At 34.0% G+C, this 8,334-nt stretch overlaps 1 long non-coding RNA gene across 1 annotated transcript in view; it reads left to right on the top strand.

Moving 5' to 3' along the window:
- The first annotated feature begins 6,321 nt into the window (after positions 1-6,321).
- LOC128183366 (uncharacterized) overlaps positions 6,322-8,334 on the top strand; it is an 83,301-nt gene continuing 81,288 nt past the window's right edge. The window contains exon 1 of the long non-coding RNA XR_008243583.1: positions 6,322-6,665. This is a non-coding gene — a long non-coding RNA (uncharacterized LOC128183366). The remainder of the gene's footprint in view (positions 6,666-8,334) is intronic.

The raw sequence follows: 8,334 nt of genomic DNA, 5'->3' as shown, positions 1-8,334 counted from the left end.
GGCATTGTTTTATGATTTCAAATTACAGCCTTCTCCGGATATATTGAAATTCAGGGGACCATGCAAATTATTTCAATATATCCGTATTTCAATATAAGCGAAATTGACTGACGTGGAGCCGCCATTTTTGAAAGTTCAATCCCGATGTAAGCATAGAAAACCAAACCCGAACAAATTATTAGATCATCATTTATCTATTACAATAAACGGATTACATGGAACATAGTCCTTGAAAGTTTTATTAAAATTATATCCGAAAGTTTTGTAAGTTTCGTTTTGTTACTATCTTAAACCTCATCATAATCTCGGATCGCATTCTTTTAAGTTTTAGAAAAAACTTTAGAGAAAAATCACCACACTCAAACACTTTAAATATTGCTGAATGCAGCTTGTTTATCATCGTAAGTGTACACGCGATAATCTCAAAATCCTTAGCTATTTCGAATTTAGGCTTTGTTCTTTCATCAATAACCATAACTAGTTTGTATTTAGCGTCCGGAGATAAGGTATTTCTTTTCCGTGGGGTTTCCATATTACGTCTAGCCTCAATACATCCGTAAAACAAAAAATTAAACAGTGAATAAATTTTACTTTTTAATAAAAGTATAAAAACACTCATGAAGAGAACTTATCAATTCACACCTTGTATATCAACCGGTCAGTCTGGCATAATTACTGTCACCAACCGTGACGACAGCCGCCAGGGAGAACTTCAATATAACCGTTATAAAAACAACTAATTATCACCTTTGGGGACCGATCAGTGGCTTCAATATAAGCGATATTTCAAAATAACCGATTTCATTATATCCGTGAAATCGATGCAAAGAATATGAGAGGTAAAAACTGGGGATTTATTTCTATTTCAAAATAAGCGGAATTTCAAAATAAGCGAGTTCAATATAAGTGGAGTAAGCTGTATATTAAAGTCCGGATAAATACTTAAACAACTTACATATTAGCATTTTTCAATTTTTTTTTTCAAATTTGGTTTTTTAACTATTTTCAGATTTAATGTGCCGAAGTCCTCCGTTTCAGAAAAAATACATCAGGTAAAGTCACCAAAATGATATAAAACTTGTATCATCAATACTAATCGGCTCTAAGTCTAGCTACTGATGTTAACCGAGAGATGTAGTACCAATGCATTGAAAGAAACAACTATTAGATTATGTGAAATCCAGTAAAAATGTATTCATTGATTTTCTCACTTAAAGTCACAATCTTTTTGCTTTAATTATATTTTTTAAATTGAATAAAGACCTTCACTGTCAAAATAGTCTGTATTTTATTAGAGACACACTGTTTTGAACTGAACTAAGTACGGCTTAAATAACTAATCCTAAATATACGGACGTCTCTGCAATTAAACCCCATATTTTTTCGAATAAATAAGCGACATCGTGATCTGTGTCGTTTGTCCAGTATTTCTAAAATTTATGCAAATTTTAATCAGCGATGCACTTCTGAGAAAGAAGTAGAAAAAACGTAACCTTAAAGCTCGGATAGGTTCATCAGCCAGGGCCACCGGGAGGGAAACTAACGTCATAGACACAAGCCCCGCAGAAATGCAGTCAAAGTTCCCTGTACATGAGGCCAATCATAGCATGTTTCCCCCGGTTCCGCTGACAGGCACCCGACACCAACAACAACGTTAAACCACACTTATAGGAAAACACCCCAGAGTTAATTGCGCAAGGTTACAAAGTAATGCTTTAAAGTTTCAAATTTCGTTATAGACTCTAATATCTGTTTGTAGCGCATAATAAAATAAACGAAAAGCTAGACTCAACAGATAAGCTGAGCCTTTTACATAAACCCCTTGTAAACCTTCAAGTATCACCCTTACTTCTCAAAAAGATGGGAACATTACGCTCATACAACATCTATCATACCCTTTAATCATTCTGTTAATTTGATTGATGCAACAGCGGGTTAAGTCAAATATTTCAGCATTGACGAGTCTGCATACAAGATTGTTAAGCTAATTATGTCTTCCTTAAGCCCTCTTTTAAGCTTCTACCTATGTCTCCAGCTGATTTTGAGCTTTTGTGTTTTAAGTTATCAGTTAAATTGAGTTTTGATTAAATGAACCCTATTAGTGTTTTAGCTGTACCCACTCAGAGAAGTTTGCTCTGTTTTTACATAGCTTACTGAACAACACACAGAAAATAAATTTATTTTGCATTACTTAGACGATTTTCTTTTTTGAGGTACAAAAATTCTTTATTCTGCAAAAATACTCTGGGCACATTTAAGTTAGGCATAGTTTGCTTAATTTTGCAGATATGTTTCTCGAGGTACATGTAGGACCTTTTGCAGACGTCTCATTAACGCCACCATTGGAATCTCAAAACACCACAATAGGTTTATAAGGTTAACATTTTTGGCAGACGTCTCATTAACGCCACCATTGGAATCTCAAAACACCACAATAGGTTTATAAGGTTAACATTTTTGGCTTGTTAAGGGTTAACATAGTTGTAGCATTGTGCACTTCAGTCATATCAAATTACATGTAGGTCTTTTTCCATAACAATTTCAAACTCAAGACAGAACAAAGAGGAAAAACATCTGTTCTTCCAATTCAAAAATTACCTGACAACCACTTCTATCCTACATCAACTATAAAGGCTTACTGTTAAGGCCCACCAGTACAGATGTATTGTTTGTCCATATCAATGGTACTACCAAAACCCGCTTTCAATTCTATGCAATTTTGAACAAGTCACTCTCTTTTCTTCCGATGTCAGTTTTTGCATCGGTATGGTTACTGAATTGGCAAATCGGGGTATCCCAGATGCAAAAATCCAGGAAATGGAGAAATGAAAAGCTAATGCTTTCAAGAGTTGCATACGCCAACAATAGATGAGTCACCATTTTAGCCCCCCCCCCCCTCGATGACTCACTCGAGGTACATTTCAAAACATCCCTCACAACACTCACTCTCATTTTTGCTTTTTACAAGTACACTTTGTAAGTTATCTTGCCAAAGGTTTTCAGAATTATACATTGAAATAGTTTGGTTTTCCATTCCTTATTTGGCGAAAATTGCAGTAAACGCCAGAGTAGGGGGTCCAATCTGATTTTAACGCAGCGATACCAATCTTCAATTATGAAAAGGTATAGGTAAACTAGTGTGGGAAGAACTCTAAAAAAAATTAACACTGATGACCAAAAAATCAGCAAGCTCCAGACTATCTCATCATTCCTTAATGACCTAACATAAGACCAAACAACTTCAAAATATTTTACAGAAAATGCTCAAAGTACTCCATACAAATTGAATACATTGTGAAAAGGTTAATCTCTTTTTGGTCTCCATCCTGCCATGAAGGTACATGTATTAGCGTTTTGTTACCCCGGTAATATAAAACAAGATTAATAAAGGGCCAGAATTGTTACAGGTATGAAATATTTCATGGCAGACCAGGCTCCAGGATCGTGAAGCAGTCTTAAACTTAAGTCAAAACTTATACACCCTTCTTTTTCCTTGTGGTTGTATACATCGAAAAAATGAAATGCTTTTAAAGTGTGTCTCTATATTATGTTGAAAGTTATTAATTCCAAACATAATCCAATGAGAAGTGTTCATCTTATCAATGATTGAAATTTGGACTTAAGTCTGAAAATGCTTCATGATCCTGGGGTCAGGTCAAGGGTTAGTATATTGCCAACGAACACAACATTAGGGCCACATAAATTGAACTTTTTCTGAGAGATGGCACACACCTGTTGAGTAGGCAACAGCATTTATTTAAACAACATACACGTTGTCATGGAACATTTCATGAACGACATTGGAACCAATAACGTTTAGAACCCTTATCTGTCTAATTTTTTCTTTTCATTCTTCAAGACTTACATTCTATGTTCGTCGAAGCTTTTCATATAATACTTTGTAGGACCAAGTGCATATGTTCAAGTTTTATTTTTAGGCATAAGTATGTTGTTATACTTGGCGCCCAGTTGTTATGAAACTTAACTAGTATAATTACTTTATACTTTATCTCAAGTGATTTATTCAAAGAATATAGTTCTAGGTTTTCTGTACTTCTAAGCATTTTGTTGTTAAATTTAGCACTGATCCAATGCGTAATTAAACTGGTTTTGTGGATGATATTGGTTCTAATGTGTGTGGCGGACTTGGGAACCCACAGGTGTATCCCTCACCTGCTTTTTTAAGAAAGGGACGAATCCCAGTATATTTTTTTTAAAAGGGTATATAAATAAAGAATTTAAAGCTATAATACAAATAACTGTGCCATGTGTTTATACTTTAAATAGCTTTTGATTAGTGGGGCCACATTAAATATAAATGGGGTCATATCCACACCCAAGTGAGGGGAAGCTACAGGCTGTTGCATGTAACAGTTAGGCCCCAGTATATGCCTCCCTTATGCAACAATTAAACCAAGCAGTACTACACGAAACAGGCTGAGAAGGGCAGGTCTAACTACCCGCTGTAAACGCTAATGATAGTTCGAACTCGGGCACTGATATTTACTCAGGCTCCAGGCCAGTGTGTCCCTTATATGTGTAGTTAAAACGGTCTGCTCCTAAACCCTCTCATAAATAAAAGCATGCGGCCAAATTCGACCAATTACTCTCAAGTACTTAATAAATGTGATCACATATTTTTCGTTCTCTAGTTATATTTCATTATTTTGTCGGGATACACTGTTTTATTTCTGAAAGGTCAATCATAGGTGGAGGAGAGCATTATTTGGAGGAATTTTATGATTAATAAGAAACCTTCAGAAAAGAATTATCATGTTTTTTTTAATATATTTCTCAATACTCAATAAAGAATCTGTAATCAAATTCTGGCAAAATGAGTCATGAAATTAAGTCCTTTAGCTGATTTACCTATTTAATAATGTGGTTTAAATACTATGCAATACGTTTTCATTTGGCTAGAATTTAAAAATATTCAATGTGTATTTACAAATGATCTACTCAGCTTTATCATTTTAATTTAAAATTATTGTCTATAGCATGATTAGATCATTCCTGGTAAACTGACCAAATTGACATCGCCCAGTGACCCAGCGCAACTGCAAACTTACCTTAACGTCAATTTAACGCTTCTTATTGATCCTATGTTTTAAACACCTAACAAACAAAGGGAAATTATAATAAATTCTTCATTTCTCATCTTTTGTTTACATTTCAAGATGTCAACATACGCATATTCCCTCCATTCTTGATTTTTGTGACGGAGAAAAACATGTAATCAAATTGAAAAAAAAGGGATAAACAGATTACTGAATTTATAAAAACAGAGAACTGGAAACCACTAAGCATACACTCCTCCCACATCAACGGGGACGTACTTGTGGGGATGTGGAAGAAAAAAGATTCTAAAGTAACCAGATTCAACAAGAAAGGAACAGAAATACAAAACATATCGAAAGACAATAAAGGGCGAAAATTGTACGAATATTCATGCTATATCACAGAAAATATCAATGGTGATATTTGTGTGTCAGACCCAGAACAGAGTGCAGTTATAGTAGTTACTGCATCAGGACAATTCAGGTTTTCGTACAGGGGTGATCAGAAGTCTAAAATTTCTCCCCGCAGACTGTGTACTGATGTTCTCGGTCACATTTTGGTGTGTGATACTGTGAAAGAAACAGTGCATCTACTTGTGCAAAGGTGTTTTTTAAAGGATAGTTTGGTGTAATAAAAGTCAAAAATATTTCATTTCAATACATCTGCTGTTTAAAACATCAAATCGAGTCAATGTTTGCATTTTACTAGAGTGATTAATGTCAGCTAATAGTTAAAGTAACAAAAATTAGTCTTGGCATTCACAGGAAAAGTCTTCCTGCTAATCACGCCAACTGTAAACTATTTGATTAGGATTTTCCCATGAAATCCTATGTTTATCAAATTTGTTGTAGTACATTATTATATTCCTCCCAGAGTTGCTAAAAAATAAAGATTATGATCGAGCACAAATGGTTATTTGGCCGCTTTATACAGGTAAGCAATAAAATGTATTGTTCGTGGTTTATAAAAAACCCACCAAAATCTGAAGTGTCTGTTATTGAGAGACATTGATTAGCGACTTGGTAAAAAATGAGCTTCACAGGTAATGTTTAATAGTGTTATCTTTCATGACTTTAAATGGTGTAAGCATAGATGCCACCCGGTATTACATATGTGCCGGCGGGTGATAATCTGACACCTGAGTCGGTGTTTAAATAACATTGAAGTATGGTAGAGAGTATAAATATTTGGATTCAAATAACGTACTTAGGTTATTAAAACAAAGCTAAAACACCTCTGTTGAAGTGATGTACGGCTTTGTTTTACCACCCGATGCTCGTAACAATAAATTTTTTTATTATTTACCAACTACAACATACACGTGAATGGAATGTTGGGGGCGGGACTTATTTGCTTCTCAATGAGCATATTGTTCAATGAAATTGTATCATTTAGCCAATCAGATACAAGGTTATATTGATCGACATTGCTGGCGTTCTTATATTTGCACACGGTGCACAAAGAAGAAAACATCATAAGGCTAGTTGATTATTCGGATGACAATGTGCAAAATTCTCTTTTCAAAGTGATTGTAGACTGGTGGAAACAGCAAATATAATACGCTCTCAATTCGGATCATTGACACACCTTGTATTGTAATAACCAAAGTAAGTTGTTTTTTTCATTTTCCAAGTTAAAGGAACCTTTTAATGACTAGGATTTTCCAGTCATTATGTAATTATGAAATGCAAACGGGTTCCCCTCATTCCGATTTTACAATTTACAAGCATGCAGCAGCTCTGACACGTACAATCTGAAGTAACATAATATTTGTGCAAAACTATTACGACTTTGCAAAATCTCGGTGGTCCAATGGAAGGCAAAAATGGCCATCGGCATTAAATAATTACCACGTCTCTAATATTTTTGTAGTGCGTTTATTTTAGATCAGTTTACTATGGAAAGAAGAATCCTTTTCATTTTAGAAATCATTTCAGGCATATTGGTTAACGACGCCTTTATTCACACTTGTTAAACCGCAATCGCCGAGAAAAGGAGGTGTTCCATAACATTTAGATAACAAGGTATTATATCAAAACCCCTTAAATCAGATTTCTGTCACAAAAAGTAACAAATAGCAAGATCTTTTGTCTTCAATGGAGGAAAAAACATTTACTAGAGCCCACCTAAACGGCGTGTTATTTTTTTCCCATTTAAGTTCTAATACATGTTTATGGAACCATGGCGAAATCAATAATATTCAGGACAGTGTTGGGAAAGCTGCAAATGTTAAACAAAAAACTGACGATGATAAAACAAATTCTCCTTTAAAACACGAATAATGATTTTTCCAACATTATATTAAAAAACAATGCAGCTAAAAACGAACCGACATTTAGACTTTTCACTCATATCTGCATTTTAAAACCTAAGCAATTCAAATAAGACACTGACAGTTTGTTAAAAATCAAATCTAATCTCTTGGGATAGTGCATTTTAACCAGCATGTGTTAGGGCCTTGGTGTGAATAAATTTTGCAGGTGTTTTAAACGTAACCCGATTCACAGCCTTAAAAATAATTTTTTCTTCATAATGATTTCATTTGTCATTCGAACTTTAAAAACAAAATTAAATTAGAATTATTTTTTTTAGATGGAATTCATGCATGTTATAAAATTATTGCAAATAAGACCACCATTAATATATAAAGGAATATATATATAAATAAATAATCTCAAGTAACTTAATTCCTTGTCCATCTCCAAAATCTGAATTTACAAACATAGCACCAGGAATCAAATTATTTGAAAGTTTTCAAGCTTGGTCCAAAAGGCAAAGAAATGTTGAATCATATACAATCTTTTAACCCTCGGAAGAATACAATAATAGAGTTCGACAGGTCAATGTATCAGATAAATAACAACTCAAGTTTAACTCTTAAACCAAGTAACAACCATAATGGTTAAGATGATTTCTGAAGATACATAAGGGCATGTTGCATTTTCTTGTAAATACTAGTACAAAACTAACAGACATACAACTGTTTTTAACGACAAGGTGAGAACAAAAGCAAGAAGCTAATTTCACGACACTTCTTTTTCAACAAATATCGTGGTGATATAGATATGGACAGATGCAACTATTTTCATAAATGGTACAGTAATTGTGAATGGGTTTTGAAACAGTTCACGAATTGCCAAACCAAGTTAATATTGGGCAAATTAATGAAAAAACTTATCATTTCATTTGGTTTCCATTGTTTCGCAACATATTGACTCATTGATAATGTAATATCATAGAAGGACTTTGATTCACGTAATGCTGTAAGTGCATCCG

This window comes from Crassostrea angulata, chromosome 5, assembly GCF_025612915.1.
Source record: "Crassostrea angulata isolate pt1a10 chromosome 5, ASM2561291v2, whole genome shotgun sequence".
Lineage (NCBI taxonomy): Eukaryota > Metazoa > Mollusca > Bivalvia > Ostreida > Ostreidae > Magallana > Magallana angulata.
The sequence above is the reverse complement of the archived record's forward strand: the minus strand, read 5'-3'. Positions and strand labels throughout refer to the sequence as shown.